This window comes from Vombatus ursinus, unplaced genomic scaffold (genome assembly GCF_900497805.2).
Source record: "Vombatus ursinus unplaced genomic scaffold, bare-nosed wombat genome assembly UNPS02014793.1, whole genome shotgun sequence".
NCBI lineage: Eukaryota > Metazoa > Chordata > Mammalia > Diprotodontia > Vombatidae > Vombatus > Vombatus ursinus.
This window is the reverse complement of record NW_020954571.1, coordinates 22,678,115-22,690,202: the sequence shown is the minus strand read 5'-3', so window position 1 is coordinate 22,690,202 and position 12,088 is coordinate 22,678,115.

The window sequence follows — 12,088 nt, the reverse complement described above, 5'->3', positions numbered from 1 at the left end:
TAGATAGATAGATAGATAGATAGATAGATAGATAGATAGATAGATAGATAGATAGATAGATAGATAGATAAAAGAGGCTAGTGTTTTGTCAGAATGTTTTAGAAACGATACCTGGTCACATCCAGGTTGGATTAGATGGGTCAGTTCTCCCCTAAATTGCAACAAATTTACTTATACTGACAAATTTAGAACTTTTTCATTTTATTGCAAAGATAAGATCACATATTTAGAGTGGGAAAGAGGCAGCTTAAAGGTCAAAGAATCACAGATTAAGAAGAACCTTTTAAGATTATCTTCTCTTACTCATGTTACAGATAAGGAGACTGAGGCTCAGAGAGGTTAAGTGATTTACTTATGGTGATAGAGCTAGTAAGTGTCTTGGGCATGAATTGAACCAAATTCTTCCTTACTGTGAGGCCAGTGTTCTTTATTTCCCTGAACTAAGATGTGAGAGATTTCTTCTTAGAGGGAAAAAAAGGTATAAGTTAACTAGAATCTAACACAATTAGCAAGAATCATTTCTCTGTATTTTACATTTAGAAATACATCAGTGTTTGCTGAACCCAAGGTGACAATCTCTCTCAGGTGACAGGTTCCTAGTGTGGGCAAGGCAGACAACAATCTATCCAGTGCTGTCTATATTTATGTCACTTTAGTCCTAGGGCTACTTGTCATTCATGGCTCTGTTGCCACCTAATGGATGTCCTGTTTGGATTCAGTCATTATAATTCACTTGGGCCTCTGATGATAGTCAAGTAGACAGTTTAATTAGATTAGAGGGAAAGCAAGACAATATCACAAAACATTGCAATGATTAACATAAACTCTGTCATCACCATTTTCATGAAAACCATAACCCCTAAATCACTTTGGTTCTCGCAATACCTACCTTACTCAGTGAAGTTCAGTATCTCTTTATTTCGTACCTGTCTATCTATTTCTCTATCTGTCTCTCTATCTCTCTATCTATCCACTCCCCCCACTATTACCAGCTGTAGGAGGTTTTAGTGGATGACCATAAAACTTCTTCCGAGGGAGAGGTTGCAGCACTCAAAGGAGTGACAACAAAAAACTTGGGGAGAAAAAAAAAGATGATCAGTGGAATGGATTGGGTACAGGACAGAAGTAAATGAGCACAGTAATTTAGTGTTTGATAAATCCAAAGATCCCAGTTATTTGAACAAGAACGTATCTGGCAAAAACTGTTAGGAAAACTGGAAAGCAGTCTGGCAGAAACTAGACATAGACGACCATCTACACCGTATACCAAGATAAGCTTGAAATGGGTACGTGATTTAGACATTAAAGGTGATATTATAAACAAATTACAGAAGCATGAAAAAAAATGCCTATCAGATCTATGGATAGTGGGAGAGTTCATGATCAAATAAGAGATAGATATTTCATGGGAAGTAAAATGGATAATCTGATTACATTAAGTCAAAAAGGTTTTACACAAGCAAAATTAAAGCAGTCAAAATTAGAAGGAAAGTAGGAAACTGGTGATTATTTTTTTACAGTTAGTTTCTCTGATAAAGGTCTCATCTCTCACATATATGGGGAACTAAAGCAATTTTTTTTAAAAGAGCCATTCCTCAAAATTGATAAAAGGTCAAAGGGTATGAACAAGCAGTTTTCAGAAGAAATCAAAGCTATCAATAGTCATACGAAAAAATGCTCCAAATCATTAGTATTTAGAGAAATGCAAATTAAAACAACTCTGAGGTATCACTTCATATCCATCAGATTGACCAACATGACAGAAAAACAACATGACTAATACTGGAGGGGATAAAGGGGAATAAGGACCCTAATGTACTTCTGATGGAACTTTGAACTAACCCAACCATTGCAGAGAACAATTTGGAACTAAACCAAAGGGCTATAATATAAAACCATGAATATCCAGCAATACTGATAGTAGGTCTATATCCCAAAGATATGAAAGAGAAAAGAAAAGAACTCAAAAGTACAAAAATGTTTATAGAAGCTCCTTTTGGGCTGACAAGGAATTGAAAACCAAGAGGAAGCCTATTGATTGGGAAATAGCTAAAAAGTTATGGTATATTATTATGATGGATTACTATTTTTCTGTAAGAAATGATGGGGATAATTTCAGAAAATCTGGGAAGATTCATATGAACTGATGGAAAGTGAAGTGAACAGAATCAGGAAAACATGGTACACAGTGACAGCAATATTATAATGATAATCAGCTGTAAAATACTTATGAATTCTGATCAATACTATGATCCACAGCAATTCCAAAAGGGTTCATGATGAAAAATGATATCCACCTCCAGATAGAAAATTGTTGGACTTTGAGTACAGATGGAAGAATATTTTTTTCTTTCTTTATTTTTCTTGCCTATTTTTTCAACATGACTAATGTGGAAATATGTTTTGCATGACTTCATATGTATAATGGCTATTGTATTTCTTACCTTCTCAATGGGTGGAAGAGGGGCTTAAGGGAGGAGGAGAATTTGTAACAACAACAAAAAAAAGAATTGGGTGCATAGCAGAATTTTCAGTGATTCTTCCAAGTGACAGCTCCTGGGTAAAGATTCTCTGTGGCTCTCCCATGATCTCAATAACTCCAGATGTCTTGGTTGTACTCTTCCCAAGACTTTCAGAAATACAAGGGCAAAAATCTCATGACTAGAGCCTTCATGTTTATAAGGACAAGTGCCCATGAGCCCTTCTAAGTTCAGGAGAGGGAGGGAGAGAGAGAGAGAGAGAGAGAGAGAGAGAGAGAGAGAGAGAGAGAGAGAGAGAGAGAGAGAGAGAGAGAGAGAGAAAGAGAAAAAAAGAAAGTGAGAGAGAGAGAGCAATAGCATCCTCAACATTTGCAAGCCAAGCCCAAATAAGACATGGCCATCAGGATAGTCATTTACCTCCCACTCCAACCTCCTCTTTCTCAGGCTTCCAACTTAACCTTCATGCATATTCCTGCTTATTGTCACTTCTCCCAAGTGGACCCATCTGGACCATTCTGCTACTAAAGTCATACTGGGGATACCCCAGTAATGACAATCTCTAGGAATCATCTTAGAGAGAATTTGGAGCCCAAACCAAATAAATACACACACTAGAGGAGAAAGAGGCCAGTGACAAAAAAAGAAAACTGGTGTGTTAATAATATTCTTTTTAAAATGAGTCAAAGTTCCCTAGGGCAGTAAACTTCAAATTTCATCTTCTACATGTGTATACTTCCTTTGTCTTGTTCATTTATTATCTTAACAATGAACATAGGTCATCATTAGAATTATGTCTACAAATATGGGGCCCTACCAGATTCTTTCAAGCAAAAGAAAATTCCATTATGGTTATTAGACTACCACAAGATTTGGAGCTGAAAGGGATCTTAAAGGTCATCCAGTCTAACTTCCTTATTTGACTTAAATGATTTGTAATTTCATTGACTCGCATGTCTCTATCCATGCCTCCCTATCCTGTACATCTTCTTTACCAAGGCAGGGAAGCCAACCTATCTATTAAAAGTGGCTAAGCCTCATTTGGGCAGCCAGGTGGCACAGTGGATAGAGCACCAGGCCTGGAGTTAAGAAGACTCATCTTCCTGAGTTCTAATCCATCCTCAGACACTAGCCGTGTGACCCTGTGTCACCCACTTAACCCTGTTTTCCTCAGTTTCTTCATCTGCAAAATAAGCTAGAGAAAGAAATGGAAAACTATTCTAGTATCTCTGGAAAAAAAAACTCTCAAATGGGGTCACAAAGAGTTGGACGTGATTGAAACAACTGAACAACAGCAAAAGCCTCAGTTGCTCAGAAAACTAATTTAACTAGACCTGATTTAACAAATTTAGCCATTCCTTAAGCAAATGACTTTTCCATAAACTAAATCCACTCCAGAAACAAACAAACAAACAAAAAATCCTTCATAATCTTGTGAGAAGAGTCTAACTAGCATAGAAATCATTTAGGATATTTATTTCAAGACGAGGAGAGATGGGCCACTGGTTATTTCTGCAATACAAGTTACAAGCTATAGATAAATGGAGTTTGTCACTGCACTAGTTCTGCTTCATAGGTCAATATATTAACTACTGTTTATGTAACACTTTAAAATTTACAAAGCATTTAACAAATATTATCTCATTTAATACTCATGACAACCTCAGGAGATAGGTATGATTATAATCCTCATTTTACAGATGAGGGAACTGACACAGGCAGAGGTTCATCTCTGATTTGCCCAGTTAGCAAGAATCTGAGGTCAGATTTGAACTCGTCTTTCCTGACTCCGTTTTAGTGCTCTATCCACTGTGCCACTTATTTACCTCTCAATATGAATATGTAGGTAAGCTAAGATAAAATATGTTATGTGAACATTTTGGATATTGAATAGGAAAGAGAGTTGGAGAGAAAATGGATAAAAACTATAGCTAAAAGCCTTCTCACATGAAATATCTGCTTTGTTCCTGGCGAGACAGCTCACTAGAATTCAGTAACTCTAATAAATGACTATCTGGTTTGATTTCAACAACTAGATGATTGAGGATTGATATTAGGGGCTAGGGTAGCTAAGTGGCAAAGTGGATAGAGTATCTGGCATGGAGTCAGGAAGATTCATCTCCCTCAGTTAAAATCTGGCCTCAAACACTTACTAGCTGTGTGACCTTGGGCAAGTCACCTAACCCTGTTTGCCTCAGTTTTCTCAACTGTCAAATGAACCAGAAAAGAAAATAGCAAACCACTCCAGTATCTTCGACAAGAAAACCCCAAATGGGGTCACAGAGAGTCATACACAATTGAAACAAGTGAAAAAAAAATTAAGGCCTAATTGGGCCAGTCAATTCTAAGTGACTTCTTCATTCTCAAAGCTCTCTGGATAAGAACAACTATTTTTTCTTGAAAGATACTGAAGAACATACTTATAGCTAGAATCAGCTCACTACAGCTACCTAGTCATTCCCATACTACAATGTAAATCCCCTCAAAGTCAAAACCACCTTGGTCTAGAAAACAGCATCAATCTCTTTTGGCGTTCTCTGAAACTGGGGTACTTTGGAAGATCTAATAAACTTCTCTGTTATAGGACCAAATGCTTCTTCTTTTAGACAATGGGCATCCCTCCCACTCAGTACCCCCCACTTTCAATGTGATTGTTGCTGTTCAGTTGTTTCAGGCATGTCTGACTCCTTGTGACTCCATTTGGTGCTTTCTTTATTTTTTTTTTAATTTTCCTATCCCAGTACTTGACTTTTAACACTTTGTTAAAGTAGGGCTCTGCTTCCCTGGTGGTGGGCACACTTTTAAAATCTTCAGGTGTTTTGTGCAGCTGTTTTCAGAGATACTTCTAGGGACCTGTAACTTTTCAGTTCTTCCAAGGTCATATGGTCTAAGGAGAGGTATTTGCTACTCCCTTGGCCTGTGCTCTAATCTGTGAGCAACCACAAGCATTCTTTTCTGCCCTGTAATAGTGAGGAGGGTGCCGTCTCCACCGTGGCTGCAAGCTCTGCTATGCTAGTGCTCCTCCTTGTCCTGGGACTGCCACCTAGGACTGCAATTCTGATCAGAGTATGGGCAAAGCAACAGAATCCTGCCTCAGTGCTAGCAAAAAGACCCCTGAAATCTCCTTCTGACCTGTTATTTGACCCCCTTACTGTCCATGGGCTGAGAGCTCCAAAAGCAGCCATTGCTGCTACTGCTACTGATTCTGTCACTCTCAAGGCCTGCTCCTGGTTTACTTGAGCCAGAGCTGTTCTGGCACAGCCTTCACTGGACTTCATTCTACTCTCACCCAGATACAACTGACTCTTCTTTCTGACCTTCTAAGTTGTGTTTGGCATCTGTGGGCTGAGAGGTCTGGAAGTCACCATTGCTGTCAGTGATTCAGTCAACATGAGGCCTGTTCCAGGTTTGCTGGGGCCAGGTCTGCACTGGTGCAGTCTGTGCTGGACTGTGCTAGTCTTTCATCCTGGTGCAACAGACCTTTCCTGCTGACCTTCCACGTGTCTTGGGCTGTAAATTTGTTTCACTCCATCTTTTTATGGGTTCTGCTATTCTAGAAATTGTTTAGAGTAATTTTTTTTTTTTGGTCATTTGGTGCTTTCTTGGTAAAGATACTGGAGTGGTTTGCCATTTCCTTCTCCAGCTCATTTTGCAGATGAGAACACTGAGGCAAACAGGGTGAAGTGACTTGCCCAGGGTCACACAGCTACTAAGTTTCTGAGGCCAGATTTGAACTCAGAAAAATGAGTCTTCCTGATTCCAAGCCCAGTACTTTATCTACTACACCACCTAGCTTCTCCAGGTATGTGTGTGTGTGTACGTGTGTGTATATATATACATATATATATATATACACACATACACACGTACACACACACACATATATCTATACATATATACATATACATACATACATACCTGGGCAGCTAGGTGGCATAGCTGATGTGTATGTATATGCATATCTATACACACATACATACATATATATACATGCATACATACATATATATACATACACATAGACCTGGTTGTTAAACATTTACCAGAACTCCCCTGTATATGCATATGTACATACGTGTATGTATGTGTGTATGTGTGTATGCTTTAAAGATTGCAATTTTTTTTTTCAGATATCTTATTTGATCCTTCCCACAAACCTGTGATGTAAATACTATAAATATTATCATTCCCATTTTATAAAAGAGGAAATCGAGACTCAGAGAGATTAAATAACTTACCCATGATTGGTTAGAATTAATATGATCTTAGATTTCCATCTGGAAGGAAACATTTCATTCTTTTCAAACGACCAGATGAAAAAGTAAAAAGTGAAGATAGGTTAAGCAACTTCTTCAGGGTCACACAGATAGTAAGTAGTAGATCAGTATTTGAATCTAGGTCCTTGGACTTGAATCTAGGCTTTTTTGTTTTGTTTTTCCCCCTCTTGCACAGGGGGTGCAAGAGTGGAGCAGGGTCTTGCATAGGGGTATAGGTCTAGAACTGGGAGGGACCATCTAGCATGTCTCTTCATTTTTCAGATGAGGAAACTGAAGGCAGAAAGGCTATGACTTGCCCAAGGTCTCACAGGCATTAAGTATCAGAAACAGGATTTGAATCCACCCTCCCTGACTCTAGAGACAGAACTCTTTCTACTGTATGATTATTCATATATGAAATGTGAGACAAGTATCTTCCTTGGAAGCTTTCTCTTCTAAATTCTGTCCGAAGAATTCAGGAATAACACAGCCCAATTGGAACTTGCTTGTTCAGAAAGGAGTATGAACAATGGCTTGTCTCCCCATGAGACATCGCCCCTCACTGTAAACTGAAGAGTCATGAGTTACTTTTCAAAGTATTCTAGTAACTATCAAAGAGGTTTTGTATCAGACCAGTCAATAGGCAAACAGGAAATTACTTGGGAGCATTAATAGCCCTTGAAAACAACAGCTTCATGGTCTTCAGTCAGCAATCTGAGGATATTCACCACTCGGATGAAGAAAAAAGGAGGAAAAAAAAAACACAAACAGGAAATGCAGTGAAGGAAGATGAAAGCAGATCAATAAAGAAAGAAACCTTCGGTTTGAAGTCTTGCCTTTAAAATAATGGGACCCCCCTTGGCCTCACCCTCCGGAAAGTAATTTGGGGCATTATAGCAGATCTGGCCCTCAGGTGTAATTGCCCCAGATCCCAGCCACCCGGAGGTTTAGGATTCCTGAGCTTATGAGAGAAAGTGCATTTCTACACAAGGATTTATTGTAACCTTTTAAAATATATATGTTTTAAAAATCCATTCAGTGTCATTAGAATTTATTACAGCCTTTTGTCTTCTTTTTTTTTTCCCCTTCTTGCTCAGGTTAGTTGGAAGCAAAAGAGGGTAACTTCAGCATGTTGCCAGCAAAGGACAATGAAATTCCATATTATGGAAATATTTTTTGGTTGAATTTCCGGATTTGTGTCTGCAGTGGAATTTTCCAGTGTAGTAAGTGACTCAGACCTTTGCGTGTTAAGGAGTTGTATCTGTGACTTGGTAGGTTGTGTAGGGAAAGAAAGAAAGAAAGAAAAAAAGACAGTATGTGGTTAAAGAAACATTAGACACTGTCCTCAGAGATGTTGCAGCTCTTGAAAAATCGAGCTTGGAGGATGCCTGAAGGAATAGGAGGTCCACATTGGAGGGAAGAGCTGAGCAAGGAGCAGGCAAATGCTGGACTCAGAACCTTTTGTTTTTCCTGGGAAATCATTTTGGTTTAGTTTTGTTCTTAGTGTATCTGCTTAACTCAGATCCTAAGGATCATTTCTTCATTTTCTTTCTTTCTTTTTTTTTTTTTTTTAGAAAAAGACTGATAGAAAAGGTTCTGGTAGGAAAGGTGAGGAATAAACTGCAAGTTTGATGATCTCAGGAATAGGTAAAGGAGACTGATGCATTTTGGTGATATGAATAAGCATGAAACAAAAATGGAAAGTTCTCTGAACTTGCCCCTAAACTTTTATCTACAACCCCCACCACCAAGAAGGTGCTATCTCTAACTCCGTTAGGTGGTAGAAGGGAAACATTGGCGATTTAGAGTCTGAATTTAGTGTCTTCAGTGATTTAAAAAAATACACTATGACCATGAGGTTTAGTGGACAGAGTCATCCTTGGACTTAAGTAGACCTGGTTCAAGTTCTATCTCTGAAAAAAGAATGGCTATGCAGCTCTGGGTAAGTCATTTATCCTCTAATAAACCCCAAAGGTTATCTCCAATTTATCCTGAATATAGCTTGTTTATACATAGTTGATTGCATAATGTTTCTTCCATTAGATTCTGAGGTCCTTGAGGATAGGGAATATTTTTGCCTTTCCCAGTTTTACTATAATGCTTGGCACATAGTAGGTGATTAACAAATGCTTATTCATTTGATTTATCTTCTAACTGCCCCCAGGAAATCCTACAAGATTCTAAATTGAAGAGCAAGTATGGATCTGCAGCCATAGAGGGAGTTTCCACACTGAGAAACTCATGAAAAAATAGGTCTAGTCAAAGTTCACTTTCAGACTCATTTCTAAATCCAGGTGGATCATTCATTCATTCATTCAACAAACCAAATTCTATGCACTGTTGGGAGAAATATAAATATTGGGTAAGATGAAGTCCCTGCCTTTATGGGACTTATTGTCTAATAGGGGGATAATACACAAGCACAGATACCTGTGATACAAACTATTACATGACCTCTCCTTTGGAGAGTTTCAAAGATGGACCTAAAAGACCCCAGCTGAGAGTTGATTGAAGAGAAATGAACTTCACTCAACTCCTCTGTCTTCTCTGATTCTTTGTCCTAAGGCAGGAAAATTACCTCTCAGCACAGATTCCAGATTTCCTTTCAAAGAGTTGAGTTTTACCCATCAAGAGAAAACTCAGATCCATAAAACTCATTTCCCCATTCCTGGCAGCGTAAATTAGAACCATGCATGTACATTTCTGTGAAAAGCCAACAGCGGAGAACAGTGGTAATTAAAAATAATAATAATAAAATAACAAACAACCCCCTCCCCCATGTAATATACACACATGCAATTTACCATCTTCCTTCCCATCAGCCAGAGTTTCCAAACCTTCTCCTACCTCAGTAAGATTTATTGGGATGTCTTCACTTTCCACTTTGCTTTTCCTGTGTAGAAATCTGTGTCTATTAAAGTAGCTAGGCAGTGTAGTGGATAGAGTACTGGATTCAGAATCACAAAAAACCTAAGTCTGAGTCCTGCTTCAGGTACTTTCTACCTGTGCAACCTGAAAAATCTTCAAACTCTTTCAGCCTCAGTTTCCTTATCTGCAAAATGGGAATAATAATAGCATTTACCTGACAGGGTTGTTGTGAAGCTCAAACAAGATAGTATAGCTAATAAGCCTTACACTTCTATATAAGTACACTGCTACTGCTACTATTCTCCTTGTGGACATGCTATAGAGAATTTAAGGTAAGGGCCAGAACACAGAGTGCCTCTTTCAAAGATAAATTCAGAAGTCATCATGCTTCCTCATTTTTTTTCATGACCTGAGGAGTTCACAATCTTCCTTCTACCTTGGTATTTCCTTCTTTCTTGGACCATCCAAGTCCCCCTTTGACTTCCTCAGTCTCACAGGGCTGAAACGATTCCATTTGATTTAACATTTTCTCATATTGTTCTCTCTTTCTATTATTTTGAATTGTTTCATGCCTGCACATTTTTTCCCCAAAGAGACAATAAGGCTGTGCGGTGGATAGAGCATTAGACTTGGAGTCAGGAAGACCTGAGTTCAAATCCTACTTCAGATCTTTATTGTTTGAACTTAGATTAGTCACTTAACCTCCGTCTATATTTCTCTATCTGTGAAATGGGGGTAATAATAACACCTATCTCCTAGGTTTGATGTGAGGATCAAATGAGATAATATTTGTAAAGCATTTTGCAAACCTTAAAGCACTATATAAAATGCTAGCTGCTATTACGAACTATTATTATTGTTTGTTTAAATTAACTGTGCAGCTAGGTGGTGTAGTGGATAGAGTGTCAGACCTGGAGTTCAAATAAGCCCTCACACTAGCTGTGTGACCCTGGGCAAATCACTTAACCCTGTTTGCCTCAGTTTCCTTATCTGTAAAACTACCTGGAGAAGGAAATTGTAATCCACATAAGTATCTTTGCCGAGAAAACCCTAAATGGGGTCAGGAAGAGTCAGATGTGACTGAAACGACTGAATAACAATAATAAAATAGATTGTAAGCTTCTGAAGGTCCTGGATTGTGTCACATCTTCCAAGTACTCTATAACATCTAGCCCAGCTGTGAGCATGTATCCACATAGTTGATAGGTTGATAAGTTTAAAATTGTACTAAGTCTTTTAGGTAAACAGCTGGAGTTTTTTAATGTTTATAAGACCAATCATAGGATCATAGCTTAAGAACTGTAAAAGACCTTAGGAGTCTTTGAATCCAACCTCATTTTGTAGATGAAGAAACAGAGGCCCAGAAAGTTAAGTTATTTGCCCAGATTCACACAGTTAGCAAGTGTTTGAGGCAGAATTTGAATCCAGATCTTCCTGACTCCAAGTACCAACTACACCATGTTGACTCTTTATATATACACTACCTCATTTGCTCTTCATAATAACCCTGTGAAGGAAGTACTACAGGCACTCTCATCCCTATTTTCCAAAGAGGGGAGGTTCAGAGGCGCTAAGCAGTATATCTGTGACTACACAACCTGTAAGTCTCTGAAGCTAGACTCGAACCCAGGACCCTCTGGACTCTGATTCCAATATTCCTTCCTTTCACACAGCAGGCTTACAAAAGCAAACACACACCCACACACAAAGCAGACAGATGTGTTGAATTGATTTGGTAGGTAGTGAGAATCACAGTGAAACTGTGTACCTCCACTCCAGGAATTTCATCCCAGCTTTGGGTTGGATGGCACCTTAGAGATACAAACCCATCATCTTAATTTGATCCTAAACCTACAGCTGAGAGGGACCTTTCAGGTCATCTAGTCTAATGCCTCCATTTATAGTTGAAACTAGGGCCCAGGGAGATTATTGACTTGCTCAACATCATAGAAATGCAAGATTTGATCCTGGCTTCTCTGCTTCAAGAACCAGTCTAAGGCCAAGAGAGGCTAAGTCATTTGCCCAAGGCAATTCAAGTTGTAAGTGGAAGAGCAAGGATTTGAACCAAGGCTCTGACTCCAAATCTAGCACTCTTTACACAGAAAGCTAAACGTTCTCCTGTTTTCTGCCTCTGACCCACAGTGAAGAGCCTGGCATCTACAGAGACGCCTGTTGGGATGTGTGAACCGTAGGTCCTTTCACTTTTATCCTCTTGGTGAATTTTGAAAACATTTTACAATGGATGTTTTATGACATCTAAATTACTTACTCATCTTAGCCTCAGCAGATTTCAGTGATTTATGGGCCTTATTGGAGATATTCCCTGAAAGACCTAGTCTCCTATGGGACTACATCCTTTCTCTACATTTCCCTACTTGATACACAATTTCTGTGGCCACAGGGTCATAGACCACTAACTCTAGTCATAAACTATTTTCTTTTTCTTTCTTTCTTTCTTTCTTTCTTTCTTTCTTTCTTTCTTTCTTT